Source organism: Vicia villosa, unplaced genomic scaffold (genome assembly GCF_029867415.1).
Source record: "Vicia villosa cultivar HV-30 ecotype Madison, WI unplaced genomic scaffold, Vvil1.0 ctg.001831F_1_1, whole genome shotgun sequence".
NCBI classification, from domain to species: domain Eukaryota; kingdom Viridiplantae; phylum Streptophyta; class Magnoliopsida; order Fabales; family Fabaceae; genus Vicia; species Vicia villosa.
This window is the reverse complement of record NW_026705741.1, coordinates 289,997-308,549: the sequence shown is the minus strand read 5'-3', so window position 1 is coordinate 308,549 and position 18,553 is coordinate 289,997. Positions and strand designations below refer to the sequence as shown.

Here is an 18,553-nt window from a genome sequence, read left to right as displayed (position 1 = left end):
CAGGCCAAGGTTGTAACGCCCGGAAATTCGATTATTCGCTTAATCTAGACGTTCGGAGTGTTTAGTGAAGTTTTCGTATTTTGAGACGATTTAGTCGGTATTAGTTCGGGATAGCAGATTGATATTTAATCAAGAGTTTTGATATTTTCAGTATTAGAAATATTATTGGAATAATATTTGAAATTTTGGGAATTTTCTAAGTAATTAAGATTAAACCGGAAATATGATATATTGGTCGAATTTGGATTGTCGGTGTTATTTTAAGAAGCGTATTTGAATTTATTAAGTTAAAAGTCGGATTTTAGTCGGACGGTCGAAGAATAATATTAAGAATAATATTATTTATAAGTTGGAATTTATTATATTGTTGGAATATTAATAAAAGTGATATTTTGATTTAAATGGAGCTATTTATCTTATTGGGTCTAAATTGTGCTAAAGGCTAAACCCAATTGGAATAATAAATTAGGGTTTTAGAAATGAGAAGTGTAGTTGTCATTTTTGGAGAATACAAGATTTGAAGGGAAGAGGAAAATCTTGGAGAAGATGAACAAAGATTAGAAACTTCCATCCATGGTGTCAAATTGAAGATGCAATTGGAGACCCATTAAGTTGCTTCCATTGATAAGGTAAGGGTGGGGCTCTCTTCCTATAATGGGGCTTATGAAACCTTGTATGTTGGGGATTAGGGATTTAGGTTGTTGCTCTTGCTTGTGTTAATCGTTGTTGTTTGTGTTAATAAACATGATGGTGTTGTTGTTTGCTAGTATTCGTGTAAATAAATATAATGTCTTATGTTGATTCTATGTGTGTATCTGTTTGCAATTGCCTTGTAAATATACTTAATGCTTTATGTGGATTCTGTGAGTGTTGGAAGCTGGAGATGCCATGATAGTCGGCAAAGCCAGGACGGCCGACATACATGTGGGCAATGAACCCATTGCCGAGAGGCACCCATTCATGCTCATTTTCCATTTTCCTATTTCATTGTATTATGACATTGTCTAATTCTATTTCAAACTATGTTCTATTATTTACTCATGTTTCACACAGTTGCCTAAATATATATGCATATGTAATGGAAACATAGATTATGAAATGGTTAATAATTAGATTAAGAAATGAAATATAGATAATGAAATGATCAATAATTAGAAACAGTAGATGTAGAATTAATAAAATACAAAACAGTCCCGTTTGATCGAAATAGCCAAATTAAGCGGTATAATTAGTTGTCCAGAATTTGATGAAAATTTACGTGGTAGCTAAGTTTAATTAGTAGGTTAACGTGGTGGTGTTATTTTGTCGAAATTATGATATTAAATGGTCGATTAAATTAATGGTCGAACTAATTTTCAATGAGCTTATTTAATTGGAATAAACTTGAACTTAGATTTAACTATTCGGTTTATCGGTAAGTTACAATATCTTGAGAATTTAACCGAACAAATCGAATAACCGGTAGAGAATAGAATTGTATCCGAATTAACCGGTTGAGCTGTGTTTTTAGTGACTTGGGTGTATAATCCGAAAATTCGTAAAGTCGTGAATATTAAGGATTTAACCGGAAATTAGATAACCGGTAGTGACGTAGGATATATCTGATTAATTAGAGATTATTAGGTGAATAATTTTGGTCAGTTGATTGTGGATTAGTGAGTTAATAAATCGACTAATTTATAGAGAATTATAATACGAATTTGACTTGGCTTAATGTGTCAATTTGTTGTGATGATTTTGTCGGTATATGAAGTTATATGTTTGTGGTGCTACGCCGAAACATGATGATGTTGTGATGATTTTGTTAATATGTGAAGTTATATGTTTTGCGATGATGTGTCAAAACATGACGATGTTTGTGATGATTGGTAATACGTGATGTTGTATATATTTGTGATGATAATTTTGTGACTAAGTGAAGATGAATGATTAATTGTGACGTTGAATTAACTCTAATAATTGATAATTATAAGTGACGTGGGCGTATGCCTAGTGATGATGTGTGATTGTGATGAGTATGTTGTGTATGTCTTGTTTGTCGAGTCACATTTCATATGCATACTCTGTGACGGCCTGGATTGGCAAATTAGTGACGAAGGCTTATGCCTTATGCCTCAGATTCGGGCAATTGGTGACGGGGGCTGAAGCTCCGATTGGTACCACATGCATATACATGAGTCATGTCCCATGTGTCTTATGTTATTCATAGTTGTGACGTTTTGTGACTATATGGTGATTGTATATTGTGACTTGTTAAATGATGGAAGTATGTGAAGATGTGAATTGATGATTTTGTGAATAGTATGATGATATCGATGTTTGTGAATGCAATTAACAGAATATGTCTGGTGTGACTTATATGTGATGTTTTGTGATTAGCCGTATATGTGATGTTTTGTAATTAAATGTATATGTGATGTTTTGTGACTAGATGAGTGACTTATATGCTGTGATGTGTTGAGACTAAAATTGTGATTTATACTCGTAATGTATCATGATTTGACTTGCAAGTGAATGACTGATATGTATATATATATATATATATATATATATATATATATATATATATATATATAATTGATGCGAATGTGAAGTAGTGTGACTTATGATGCGATGAGAAGTATGTGAGATTTGTGAGTTAGTGAAAGTACCAAGTGTATGGCAATATTAATACTGGTGATGTGATAACTATATATGTCTGAATCCTAATATACAATTTATCATACGCTCACTTATATGATTTGATATCTCACCCTTTTCTCTTGTTCGCCGTTGCCTTTATATTGGTAACGTGCAGGTGTTCGAGTATGAAGATTTAGTCGCTGTTAATCGAGTCGGTTGTCGCTCTGATACGTAGCACTCGGGGGGATGATTTATGATGTTTATGATTGTTATCGTTTATTGTTTTATCTTAGATGAATAGGATGTTATTGATTCAAAGATTGAGAACTATGATTCTGCCATGTTTTAATAAATGAAGTTATTCTGTTTTGAAAAGTATTATATGCTGAGTATTTGTTTAGTTGGTTAAATAAAGTGCTATGTATTCGCTAAATGCGATGAAGTGATTTGTTTTGAAATGAATATGTGACGCCTCATTCGTTTATTGAGAAATTTTGAAACTCTGATTCTTGCATATAACTGCCGGGTAGAAATGGGGTGTTACATAAGTGGTATCAGAGCAGGTCGGTCTGTCCGGCCAATGTTGTCTAATTGTTGTCTATCCCTTGGTACGCGACGAGTGTGTGAACACTATCGGTACTTGTTTGTTTTGATTTCAGGAATTGGTTTGACGATAAGTGGGGGAGAAGCCTTGCTTCTCGAAGAGGTTTCTGTTGTAGGAGAAAGTATGGTATGATGTCGATAAGCGATGGTGAAAGTGTTGTTGAGAGCTTTGGATGTTTCCCAGATTTGAAGGTGACGTGAAGTTAAGAATGATTTTGAGAGACGGAATTTAGAAAGTTGCGATGTTCAGCATGATGGAGGAGTGTGAAGTTGCCGATGCGGGTAACATTTGTGTGAAATGCCGATGTTTGAAAAGTGATAGAGTAATGAAGTTGCAGTGGACTTTATGTTGGACTCGCATAAGTGACTTTCGAATGTGGTCGATGCTTGGAGTTGTGAATCGCGAGTTCGAGTTGGAAACTCGAGGACGCGCGTAGCTTGTAAAAAGAATTGTTGTCTCCGTGATATCAAGACTGGAATTTCGATGAAAGAATGCATCTCTCGAGTTATAAGGAGTTATGCTAGAGGCTGTTTGAAACATGCTTGAGTCGAAGAAAGGTGAGTTTCGGAGTGAGATCACCGTAAGCTAGTCGCAGGAAATTCAGAATCATTGTGAAACTTTAAAGATTCATAACTTGAGTTCCGGATATCCGATTTGAGCTTAGTTTGAAGCGTCGGACAGATAATGAGATGAATTGTGAAGTAAGAGTATAGAAGTAATTTTGGAGATGGAAAGAAGTTCGACGCTTGTGTGATGCTAAGTGACTATGAAGCGGATTTTGGAACATGATTGGATGTCGGTGCCTCATTGACAAGATATAATGAGTAGGGAGTTGTGGGAGTTGCAAAAACCCAAAGTGAATTATTGGATTATGACGTGTTAATGGATTGGAGTGAAATTCGGAAATGACACTATTACAAAGTAACGACGGTTTATACTCCACTATGACTGTCGAATACTAATTGACAAATTGGGGAACTGATCACCTTCAATCCATTGTTAATGGTAGATGACAATCATACTGAATGTTATAGATCTATCTTGCTATCTTAATAGTAGAGAAAGAGTATTGATGTTATATTGTGAAGGTAGTCGCTCACCAGTTTGTGTAACTCGATAAGAGGAGTGGTTGACTAAGAGTTTGATGAAATGAGCAATTCGGGTAGTTAGTATTGAGCAAGCGAATGTCGCAAGGTGAAAGATTTGGGAGTAGCAAGTGAAACAACGATGTGAGGATGAGTATTGGGGAAAGTCTGTATTGAATTGAGAATTTGTGAACCATACAGTTGATGGAATTTTAACAAGGCAATGACTTAAAGGAGGATTATCAGAGTTGCGCAGGGGAAGCATTATGTGGCACTGTTGTTATACGACTTGTAAGGAATGAAGGACTATGTGTCAGAAGTCTGTGAAGTGGAATTATCTTGATGTTTGGGTGATAAACTGTTGGAATAAGTGTGATGAGCCAGGATGCTGCATTGGGTCGTAGATTATTGTGAATCTGGTAAGAATAGTAATGTGTTTGTGTTCTTGTGGAATTGTTGTTGTGCCGAAGAAGTAGTGATTGAAGTGTTACCAAACGCGATTTGGATATTTGAGAATTGGATACAAGATTCGGTTGCGATGGTGTTGTCAAGTAGATTTTCGAGGACGAAAATATTCTAAGTGGGGGAGAGTTGTAACGCCTGGAAATTCGATTATTCGCTTAATCTAGACGTTCGGAGTGTTTAGTGAAGTTTTTGTATTTTGAGACGATTTAGTCGGTATTAGTTCGGGATAGCAGATTGATATTTAATCAAGAGTTTTGATATTTTCAGTATTAGAAATATTATTGGAATAATATTTGAAATTTTGGGAATTTTCTAAGTAACTAAGATTAAATCGGAAATATGATATATTGGTCGAATTTGGATTGTCGGTGTTATTTTAAGAAGCGTATTTGAATTTATTAAGTTAAAAGTCGGATTTTAGTCGGAAGGTCGAAGAATAATAGTAAGAATAATATTATTTATAAGTTGGAACTTATTATATTGTTGGAATATTAATAAAAGTGATATTTTGATTTAAATGGAGCTATTTATCTTATTGGGCCTAAATTGTGCTAAAGGCTAAACCCAATTGGAATAATAAATTAGGGTTTTAGAAATGAGAAGTGTAGTTGTCATTTTTGGAGAATACAAGATTTGAAGAAAAGATGAACAAAGCTTAGAAACTTCCATCCATGGTGTCAAATTGAAGATGCAATTGGAGACCCATTAAGTTGGTTCCATTGATAAGGTAATGGTGGGGTTCTCTTCCTATAATGGGGCCTATGAAACCTTGTATGTTGGGGATTAGGGATTTAGGTTGTTGCTCTTGCTTGTGTTAATCGTTGCTGTTTGTGTTAATAAACATGATGGTGTTGTTGTTTGTTACTATTCGTGTAAATAAATATAATGTCTTATGTTGATTCTATGTGTGTATCTGTTTGCAATTGCCCTATAAATATACTTAATGCTTTATGTGGATTCTGTGAGTGTTGGAAGCTGGAGATGCCATGACAGTCGGCAAAGCCAGGACGACCGGCATACATGTGGGCAATGAACCCATTGCCGAGAGGCACCCATTCATGCTCATTTTCCATTTTCCTATTTCATTGTGCTGTGACATTGTCTACTTCTATTTCAAACTATGTTCTATTATTTACTCATGTTTCACACAGTTGCCTAAATATATATGCATATGTAATGGAAACATAGATTATGAAATGGTTAATAATTAGATTAAGAAATGAAATATAGATAATGAAATGATCAATAATTAGAAACAGTAGATGTAGAATTAATAAAATACAAAACAGTCCCGTTTGATCGAAATAGCCAAATTAAGCGGTATAATTAGTTGTCCGGAATTTGATGAAAATTTACGTGGTAGCTAAGTTTAATTAGTAGGTTAACGTGGTGGTGTTATTTTGTCAAAATTATGATATTAATCGGTCGATTAAATTAATGGTCGAACTAATTTTCAATGAGCTTATTTAATTGGAATAAACTTGAACTTAGATTTAACTATTCAGTTTATCAGTAAGTTACAATATATTGAGAATTTAACCGAACAAATCGAATAACCGGTAGAGAATAGAATTGTATCCGAATTAACCGGTTGAGCTGTGTTTGTAGTGACTTGGGTGTATAATCCGAAAATTCGTAAAGTCGTGAATATTAAGGATTTAACCGGAAATTAGATAACCGGTAGTGACGTAGGATATATCTGATTAATTAGAGATTATTAGGTGAATAATTTTGGTCAGTTGATTGTGGATTAGTGAGTTAAGAAATCGACTAATTTATAGAGAATTATAATACGAATTTGACTTGGCTCAATGTGTCAATTTGTTGTGATGATTTTGTCGGTATATGAAGTTATATGTTTGTGGTGCTACGCCGAAACATGATGATGTTGTAATGATTTTGTTAATATGTGAAGTTATATGATTTGCGATGATGTGTCAAAACATGACGATGTTTGTGATGATTGGTAATACGTGATGTTGTATATATTTGTGATGATAATTTTGTGACTAAGTGAAGATGAATGATTAATTGTGACGTTAAATTACCTCTAATAATTGGTAATTATAAGTGACGTGGGCGTATGCCTAGTGTTGATGTGTGATTGTGATGAGTATGTTGTGTATGTCTTGTTTGTCGAGTCACATTTCATATGCATACTCTGTGACGGCCTGGATTGGCAAATTAGTGACGAAGGCTTATGCCTTATGCCTCAGATTCGGGCAATTGGTGACAGGGGCTGAAGCCCTGATTGGTACCACATGAATATACATGAGTCATGTCCCATGTGTCTTATGTTATTCATAGTTGTGACGTTTTGTGACTATATGGTGATTGTATATTGTGACTTGTTAAATGATGGAAGTATGTGAAGATGTGAATTGATGATTTTGTGAATAGTATGATGATATCGATGTTTGTGAATGCAATTAACAGAATATGTCTGGTGTGACTTATATGTGATGTTTTGTGATTAGCCGTATATGTGATGTTTTGTAATTAAATGTATATGTGATGTTTTGTGACTAGATGAGTGACTTATATGCTGTGATGTGTTGAGACTAAAATTGTGATTTATACTCGTAATGTATCATGATTTGACTTGCAAGTGAATGACTGATATGTATATATATATATATATATATATATATATATATATATATATATATATATAATTTATCATACGCTCACTTATATGATTTGATATCTCACCTTTTTCTCTTGTTCGCCGTTGCCTTTATATTGGTAACGTGCAGGTGTTCGAGTATGAAGATTTAGTCGTTGTTAATCGAGTCGGTTGTCGCTCTGATACGTAGCACTCGGGGGGATGATTTATGATGTTTATGATTGTTATCGTTTATTGTTTTATCTTAGATGAATAGGATATTATTGATTCAAAGATTGAGAACTATGATTCTGCCATGTTTTAATAAATGAAGTTATTCCGTTTTGAGAAGTATTATATGCTGAGTATTTGTTTAGTTGGTTAAATAAAGTGCTATGTATCCGCTAAATGCGATGAAGTGATTTGTTTTGAAATGAATATGTGACGCCTCATTCGTTTGTTGAGAAATTTTGAAACTCTGATTCTTGCATATAACTGCCGGGTAGAAATGGGGTTTTACAAAGGTGATCCAAAAGATTACGATATAGAGCCACATTTTTTCTTGTATTATTGCCATAATCCATATCCGTTACACAATACCTAAAGGAATGAAAAAACAATTAATTATGTACATCTATTTAGCAAAGAGAGAAATAATAAATTATTTACGCTATAAACTTACTTTGTTGCATAAGGGAACATGAACGGATGATGGTTGACGGGGTTAAGGGACTCCATTCTCCACCAACCTCATGCTTGGAGTAAGAAAATGCACCCATAAAAAGTACATGTGTCGTTTGTTGCATTTTTACTTAATGAACTGTATAGATAGGCTAAAACAGCGGAACCCCAACTATACTTTTTTTTTTATCAAAGTCCCTAAGAAACCTTAAATACATAAAATTGACATTATTCCCTGTACTTTCAGGGAATAACAGGCTTCTAAATAGTATCATAATATAATTTCTGGCTTTAATTATTTTATTTTCTTAGGACGAATTTTCATTCAAGTCAAGAGACCTATAATGCGATTTAAGTTTGGTTAGAAAAATACTTGGCCCCTAGCAACAGTTCTATCCACCATATCTTTGCCCAACATTTCCTAGCATAGAGAATTAGGTTGTTGAACCGACCCATTCGCCGCCTTACCATCAATAGGGAGACCCATTAACATGTACACATCCTCTAGTGTGACAGTACATTCTCTTATTGGTAAATGAAAGGTGTGTGTCTTGGGTCTCCACCTTCCAACATTGTAGGTAAAAATGAAACATGTGTGATTAAATATATATGATTAAAAGTTACAAACACGACAATGTTTGCTTTTGTTCCTCTATGAGAATCATCCATTGTGAGAACCATATTTAAAATTGTATAAGGGTGTAGGAGTTTGTATCAGAGAGAGTGAGGATTGATGATGCAAAATAAGTGTATGGGGCGCCATATTTATAGGCGAACTTGTATAGAGGTGAGTTAATGAGGTGGTTGGTGGTTGTTTGCATGCAAAACACATGTCACTCACAAGCCAAGTGGGATGGCGCCTACATGCAAAAGAAAAACGAGGCGCCATTCAAAGTAGGGGTGTTCAAAAATATGGTTAACTGAATTGTATACTTGATCTGAACTGCATTGCACCATAAAAAACCTGAATCACTTAAATGGTTAATGAACCGAACCATTTAATTTAGACAATTCAAATTCAGCTCAAAACCAGTTCATAACTGGTTTAATTATAAAAATTAATTTAATATAAAAAATTAATTGGTAATAAAAAATTTCTAAAAATAAAAATAAATAATTTTTTCGAAAAAAAACTGAAAATAAAAAATAAAACATTTTTTTAAATAAAAAATAAATCATTAATAATAAGAAAAAAGTAAGAAGTTTATAAACTCTTAAATAGTTTATGAAAACAATTTATATATAAAAGCAGTTTTATTGTACAAATTCCTAACAAAACAATGTCCATTAAATTAGAGAAAATTAGGTAACACATTTGTGAAAGTTGAAAGTATGTAAATGAAAAAGAGTAAGAAGTGAATGAACGGCCAAGAGATGGATATGAGTTCAATGACATCAAATTTAGAGGCAATATTGTTAGCCAGTGATTTCATTTAAACTAGAATAAAAGAAAACAATCTTCTTCCAATTAATTTGACAAGCTGAAGCAGCAGAGATCAATGAAGAAGAAAAAGAAGAGTTATTGATGTGAACCAAATCTCTTTTTATATTTGAGAAATGCTTAATCGTAAAATTTCGATGATTCTCGAAGCTGCACTTTACGTTGAAATTTTAAACTAAATTTTTATAAATAGCTTATGAAAAATCTGAGAAAAAAATTTGAAAATAAATATTCTGAAAAATATTATTTTTTTAATATAAAAATTACAATTTTTTATGAAATTAAAAAAATTAATTTTAAAAAAGTTCAAAATATAAAATTAGTTTAAAATTGCAAACTTATTATAAACTAGTTTATAAATATAAACTGGTTCTAAACTAGTTTTAAATTGAATTGAAACAATTTTAGTAGTTAACAAGATTTTTATTGAAGTGATTATTATAAACTGAACCGAACCATAAATATGGTTTGGTTCAATGCAGTTCATGAACCATGAACACCCCTAATTCAAAGTGGCGTGCGACAGGCTAGGGTGCATACCTAGGTGTAGGATAGGGTGCAGGCTTAGGTACAGGCTAGGGAATCAGGCTACGTGACAGGCATACTAGGGATGTGACATCCCACTTGGCGCCTTAGGCAATTTTATAATGGAGGCGCCATCCCACTTGGCCAGACAATATTGTCTTGTTTTGTTTAACTACACCTATTTATTCTCCTATACGAACCATATGCTATCAACACTGAAACACCCAAACACTCAAACACGCAAACAAAATGTCATCCGCACCACAATATGTTATCAATGCACATTTCAATGGTTAGACATACCATTTTGATGAATCTTTATTTTTATTTAGAAACACCTATAATATTCGATTTTGTTTAAATAGAAAATCGAATTTCTCGTATTTCAAAAAATGACTAGAGGTAAAACTTAAACGAGGTCCAGTGTCACACATCTACTAACATCCGTTTTTTTTTGTGAGAACAAAATCAAATTTTATAAGGTAGAGGTTCAAGATGACAAGGACCTTCAGAATATGTTTTCTAATCATGAGTATTCTGGGTACGGCTCAATTGAGTTGTACATTGTACTCCAAGAACAACAAATTGAGTCAAAAGTGGTTGATCCTATCGAAGACGAACAAGCTGAAGTAGATGTCGTTGACGAAGAAGAGGAAGATGAAGAGTTAGAGTTTGATAACATGGTCAACGATGATTCTGAAGACGATGGGATACCTGAAATTCCTCCAAATGAAATCTAATCACCTCCTTCACACATGACAAACTTCAACATGGGTGGAGAATGAAACAACTGCACGAAATCATGATTAATGAAGTTGCAATTGATTGTTTATTTATCCCAAGAGAAGGGAAAGGAAAACATCGAGTAAAACCTAAAGGGGAAACAAATAAAGGTCTTACGACCAAGGTATTGCTGCCCGATCTTTGGGGACTTACACAATTGTCGTAGAAAGAAATTAACATGTCCTTAAAGGGAAAAGAAAATTGAATTTGTTGGTGTTTTTTGATGTAGACAAATGACACATTAAACCCAATGGTAGGACGCGCATCTTGTAACACCCTTCTAAACCCTACGGAAATTATTAAAATAATCAGAGTAAAAACATATAACCAAGGGTGCCACAATTAATTTAAACCAAACATGTGTCAATCGTCATGCCTTATTAGAAATGATTCACCAATTAAACCACATCATGTTTAATTAACACAGCGGAGTGTATACATCACCAAATCAAAGTAATGGAAAAAATCCAAAACTACCAAAATAAAGTACGCAATTCAAACTCTAACTAAATCGTTCCCATGTGTTACACTATCAGAGCATGAATAACACGACACCAGACTACTGGATGAGCTCTATAAGCTATCCTCATCGATCAATAGGCAGATACTCCTTAATCTGAAAATATCAACATGTAATGGCGAGTCTCATTCGCAATTAATACGTATTATACATTCATAAACAATAAAACATCATAAAATTATTATTCGCCCAATTATAACATGTATTTCAGATTTCCAACAGTTAATCAAATACCATGCCAACAAACACATCATTGAACAACACGCAATTCATTCAGTCATACTATATCATTATGCACATGAATGAACTGACTCTATGCATGTGGTACCATACATGGGCTAAACCCACCCGACTGATCTATTCATCTCCAAGATACAGCCCAACCGACACAAATTCCACAGAATGGGAATTATTCTAACCATTTGATCCACAACATCACAGGGATCCATCACCAAATGCGTATGAATGAATGCATACATATGACATACTTATAACATCACCGATCCGATGCTTCGCATCGTCTCATTACAACTCTCTATTTCATCACCAATAAGCATGCACATGTTTTAGCAACCATCCAATTATATCACACATAATCATGTTAAATATCATCCAATTCAAAATAGACATCAGGATAAGTTCATCATCATACAACACATTTCTACATTCACACATATATGTACACAATGTTACGGTTCGTCATTTAAATTAAATCAAGATTTAAAATAAAATTGGGCCACTGCCCATTTCATCAATTCATCATATAAATCTCTAAATCAGTTTCGCAACACCCAAAACGACACATAAATCGGACGCTCGGTTCAAAAGTTACGGATTTTTAAAATAAAACAATTTTCAAAAAGTTTCAGTGGTAACCGGTTACCATAATTGGGTAACCCGTTAACTTGTTCAAAATTTTAGATTTTTAAGCTACTGTTTCTCTGGTAACCGGTTCCAGTAACTGGGTAACCCGTTACCCCATTCAAAACTGCACTTTCTACGCCTCTATTTGACTGGGTAACCAGTTACCATAACTGGGTAACCCGTTACCCTTAACCCAGAATAAAAAATTCTGCAGCTTCTTGGTGCTACGAAATCCACCCCTTTTATCCAAAATTCCAACTTTCAAAACAACAGAAAATCACCCAAAAGCATAAGAATCATACATATACGTAACATAACAATTATAAACGCATCATTGCATCAATTTCTCCAATTCTAATCAATTTAGGGATTAATTTCCATGAACAATTCTACCCCAAAACCCCAACACATTCAATTGAAATCAACAAAAATTCTAATCAGTTCTACTACCCTTGATTGTATAATAATCACTAACCCGAAGAGTCCCCTCTTCCCTTTGATCGGAGCTCTTGAAGGTCCTCTTCTTCCTCTTCTTCTCCTCTTTCACGTATCTCTTATGTTCTCTAACTTTTGTTCTTTTGCTTCTATTTTTCCTTTTTTCACAACTTCTCTAATTTTATGAAAAATAAAATAATGATTAGTGAGGCCTATACTCTTAGCACCCCCCTCTCTACTAATCACAACACAAAAGCAAGCCCAATATCATTCTTTCACAATTTTTCCAATAATCCAATTTAATTAATTAACTCCAAATATTAATTTAAATTCCAATTAAATTAATTTATGAAATTATGGGGTGTTACACATCTCCCCTTTACTTGTTTTTAAGTTTTGAGACTTGAACCACACAGAAGTCTCTGAACAGAGAAAAGCAAGTTTAAGGTATGGGCCCGCTTGCTCTTTCCGCTACTTAAGGCTTGCGTTAGTGTGATTCTTATCAATATTTATTAAGTGTTTTAAGAAGATTTTTTTTGTTGAGTCTTTTAAAGGGGAAAGTTTGCGATTTGAACCACACATAAGTCTATGAACAGAGAAGAGCAAGTTTAGGGCATGGACCCGCTCGCTCTTTCCGCTACTTAAGGCTCGCAGTAGTATAATTCGCACCGTCCTTTATTAGATGTTTTGAAATGTTGAAAAGGAAGAGAAGGAATGGAAATGAGGGGAAAGACTATCCTAATATTGTCATGTACAATGGACCTATAGTTGGGATTAGAAGACTAATATAGTATTTTTGGGGTTTTTAAATAAAATAAAAAAATAAATCTAATTTAAAAACATGTTTTTGGATTTTATTTGTATCATGAATTAAAATCAAGCAAATAAAATTTAAACTAAAAATCAAAGGAACAACACATCGGCTAATTAAAATAAATAAGGGAGGGTGCAAATAAAAGAAATGCTGAGCCACCAATCGTTAGTTGGTCCAGTGGTGATTGGCGCTGGACTTGGTAGGGAGAATCACGGTTCGATCCCCCGCAATTCCGATCGGGAGGGGGATGGAACCACTTGATGCCAAAACTCGCCCCCGAACCGGACTAAACCGGTGGTATAAAGCCAAAAAAAAAAAGAAATGCTGAGCCCAAAAAGGTTTAATGTCAGCTTGGTGGGTGAGAAAGCTGCTGGGTGGTGTGCAGCATGAAAATCTCGCCGGGCTTCAAAAGGGTGGCCCAGCACAAAGTTTTCAGTCCAGGGGAGGGGGTGTTGTGGATCAAACGGTGTGAAATAGAAACCAAGTATGGGCCGGATTGAGATAACTTAAGCCCAAAATCACTACAACAAAAAATCCCTAGCCATCAAAAGAGGGACTCAGGGCCGTTCCACCCTCTCACTATTCCTCTGTAGTTTTCACGATCTTCCACCTTCCTCTGCTCTTTCACTCAACTGAACAACAATCACCAAAAATCACTTCTCTCCATCTCGAATTCTAAACGCACAACCAATAAAATCTCCTCACAATCGCTCTCTCTCTCGGATAAGCTTCCCCTCTCTCTCGATTTTCTCTCGCTAACGACTCTCTCTCGCTCAAAATATGAACAACAAAGGAATCATGAACAACAAAATTAAACCAACTAACCTGGCATTAATATTCTCAAACGCGAACCCTACTTAGTGGAGCAATCAACTTACCATTATCAACAATCAAAAGAAAACGCAATGTTGAGATTAACGGTTACCGATCCAGCGACGACTTCGGTTGCGAGGTTATTGTGTTCGATCTGCAGGTTTCTGATGCGTTGAAGTTTGAAGTTGCGTGAAGAGTGTGTTGAACGAATTGTTATGAGGATGATATTTGCAAGTTCTGCTGCGAAGACTTATGAGGTTGAAAGTGGTGCGATGAACGATTGCTGAATAGTGACACTGAGTTGGTGTGATTTGCAGGTGAGTTCGATTTGTTGTTGATTTTGGTGATGTTTACGATTATGCAGGTTCAATAAAGTTTCTTGGATCTGATATGAAGTAGGAGCAGTCGCACGACGCAGACGAGTGGGCACGGAACAGCAACTCATACCCTTCCGCAATCGCTCATGAGTCACAATTTCGACGAATCTTCTCAGCCTCCAGGTAATTCCTCCGGATGTTCACTCTTATTTAAAGGTTCTTGCATATCTCATGTCGATTCTAAAGGTTTATTGACAATTTCTTCATAGAAGATCTCATATCTTTTACATTCCATCCTTATTTCATCCAGATATACTTAGATATATTACAATCCAGAGTAGTCAGGCATCATGACCACAATTATGTTTCTTTGAGGGCTCATAGAAGAAATTAATTTATTTTGTGTTAAAGTATATTTTGAATTTAATATATGGGTGTTTAGTGTAAATCTGTAACAAGGATTTAAGAACGTCAAAGAAATAAAGTAATATTTATGTATTATTAATCTTTATCCAACTAATTTCTAGCATCTTTATTCTTAGTTTTAATACTGACATGAAAAACTAAAAATTATTATACCATTAGTTTAAGTTTTAATACTTACATAAATTTTTTTAGTTAAAGTTATTGATGTTGATTTTTTAGTTTGGAAAGTGTTTAAACTTAGTTTCAAAACTAAAAATTATTCTACCTTAAAAAATAATCTATCTAAAATTATTGATGTGGATTTCTTAATTAGAATATGTTTATAGTTGGATTTCTTAGTTACAAAATTATTTTGAAGGTCTACTGAATGAGATAATTTTACTTAGTTAGGATTTATTAGTCACTAAATTATCTCTGGATTTCTTGGCTCCAATTGATGAGAGTGATGATGTGGATTTGTACCTGTTGAACAAGATTGTGAGTTGGTGGAACTTAATAGTAATGTGTTAGTGGAAATAAAAAACATTAATAAAAGGCAGAAATCTCATGTGTGGAAGTTTTTTTTACTACGATAGAAGGGTTGGATAGTCGGGGGGTTGGACAGTGTGGAAGGCAAAAAGCAAAATGCAATGCATGTGGTACGTCATATGTGTGCGGAGGAAAACGATATGGGACAACTTAATTTTGGAGATGTTGGTTAGATGATGTAAGACCTGCAAGGAAAGTTAAAATCATTAAAGGTTGATAATTTGGTGTCTCGTGAATTGTGTGCTCGACTAATTATCAAGTGAGATCTTCCTTTTAAATTTGCTGAGTTTGAAGAGGTTACAACTTGGCTTCAGTACTTGAATCTTGATTACATTCCTATCACAAGAAATACCGCCAAGGCCGATGATGTGAGAATATACAAAAGGAAAAAGGAAAAAAATAAGATAAAAAGGGCCAACACTTGTAGGATTTCTTTAACTTCTGATTTATGGACATCAATTAATATTGTGGGCTAAATTACCTTAACTACTGGTTATGTTGATAAAAATTGGAAGTTAAATAGTACAATTCCCAACTTTTGTGACACGTCTCCTTTTCACACTGACTTTTAGTTTTTTAAAAGAATATATGAGTTTCTGACTCATTGGGAAATAGAAAAAAAGGTTTTTTACCATTACTTTGGATAATGCTTCTGCTAATGGTGTCATGCAAGAAGGACACATATATTCTTTTACACAACTCAAAACCAGTGTGAGGAGGAGACATGTGACAAAAGTTGAGGAATTTACTATTTAACTTTCAATTTTTATCAACATAATGAGCAGTTAAAGTAATATAATCATCGGTATTAATTAATGTCCATAAATCCGAAGTTAAAAAAATCCTATAAGGAGTGTTGGCCATTTCTATCTTAATTTATTCCTTTTCCTTTTTGTATATTTTCACAACATCTGCCAAGGCAGTATTTCTGGTGATAGGAATGTAATCAGGATTCAAATGCTGAAGCCAAGCTGTAAGCTCTTCAAACTCAGCAAATTTAAAAGGAAGATTCCGCTTGATAATTAGTCGGGCACACATTTCACGAGACACCAAATTATCAATCTTTAATGATTTTAGCTTTCCTTGCATGTCTAACATCATCTGACTAACATCTCCAAAATTAACTTTCTTACAAATTTCAAGATGACGTTTTAGAGAAGTTGTTCCATATTGTTTTCCTCCACACGCATATGACGTACCACATGCATTGCATTTTGCTCTTTGCCTTTCTTCACTATCCAACCCTTCTATCATAGTAAAAAACCTTTCACACCTGAGCTTTCTGCCTTTTATTAGTGTTCTTTATTTTTCTAGCTTCCACTAACACATTACAAATTAGGTTTCACCGACTCACAATCTTGTTCAACAGTTAGGTCCAAATCCACATCATCACTCTCATCAATTGAAGCAAAGAAATTCATATTCCAAAATAAGTCCTAAAATGCAATAAACATAAACGGAGATAATTTAGTAACTATTAAATCTAAACAAAGTAAAATAATTTCATTCAATAACTAAGATATCCAAATTAAGACCTTCAAAATAATTTTATAAGTAAGATATCCAACTATAAACATATTCTAAATTAAGAAATCCACATCAGTAACTTTAGGTAGAATATTTTTGAAGGTAGAATAATTTTTAGTTTTGAAACTTAACATATTCCACATTAGTAACTAACTTTAAACATATTCCAAACTAATAAATCAACATTAATAACTTTAACTAAAAAAATCTCATGTAAGTATTGAAACTTAAACTAATGGTAGAATAATTTTTAGTTTTTCATGTCAGTATTGAAACTAAGGATAAAGATGATAGAAATTAGTTGGATAAAGATTCAATAATACATAAATATTGTTATATCTCTTTGAAGTTTTTGAATCCTTGTTACAGATTTACAATAAACAACACTATGTTAAATTCAAAATATACTTTAACTCGAAATAAATTAATTTCTTTTATGAGCCTTCAAAGAAACATAATTGTGGCCATGATGCCTGAGTGCTATGGATCGTAATATATCTAAGTATATCCTTGATGAAATAAGGATGGAACGTGAAAGATATGCATTATACAAGGAGATCTTGTTGTCACAGTAGTTTGATTATCATGTAAAAATGTGATACTTTTAAGCCCTTTTCTAGGCTTTTGAGTAAAATAGCTTATGTAAATAAGTGATTTTGGAAAATGTGAATATTTGGTTTTTTTAATGTGTTTTCTAGTGCTTCAGTGTTTGGTAATCGCAAAAGTGCAAAAAAGCCGAAGAATCATAGATTTGTGTCACGTGGGCTTCTAAGTGGGCTTCGCCCGGCCAAAGGAAGTAGCCACCCAGCGAATCTGGGCAAATTGGCCATGCTTTTAGAGTACTTTGTAGATATTTTATGAATTACATCTTTTGTTTCTCTCTCTTGACCAAAAATACACCATTTTGTGTGCAAAAACCCTAATTCCTCCATTGCTAACCAAAATCATAGCTTTCAACCATCAATCTTTGAAACTTCAAGTTTGATGTTCATTAAGCTTGATTGTTTACTTGTTGCTCAAGTCACCATGGAAATGGGTGGTTAAATCCTTCTTGGTGTCAAGATTAGAGGTAGATAATATTTCTTGTAGTATGTGTTTCTTTTGATACTTTGTATGTGAACAAGTGATGATTAATATATGTTGAAAAACCTTGTGTTTATATGTATATTTGATTTGAGTTCTTATTGAGAAATACTCCATCTGTCCTAAATTATAAGAAAAATTTTCTTTTTAGATTCATTGAATAATTTATGTATTTGGTGTATATATAGACTAGATACATTAATTATTCAATGAATCTAAAAGGTGAATTTCTCTTATAATTTGGGACAGAGGGAGTAGTTTTCAAGTCTTGAACTAGGTTTTTCATCTATCAACAAATAAAGTTTAGAGATAGCTTTGTGAGTTGATATTCACTAATATCAAGCTTTGAATGTTGTCATTTTGATAGTTAGATTGAGAGATCATCTAAGGATCAAAATGGTAAAACTCACAATAT

General features: G+C 33.7%; 1 long non-coding RNA gene across 1 annotated transcript; it reads left to right on the top strand.

Moving 5' to 3' along the window:
• Positions 1-13,995: 13,995 nt before the first annotated feature.
• LOC131636793 (uncharacterized) lies at positions 13,996-18,220 on the top strand. Its single transcript, XR_009294179.1, has 2 exons — positions 13,996-14,757; positions 14,885-18,220. It is a non-coding gene; the product is annotated as an uncharacterized LOC131636793 (long non-coding RNA).
• The last annotated feature ends 333 nt before the right edge of the window (positions 18,221-18,553 follow it).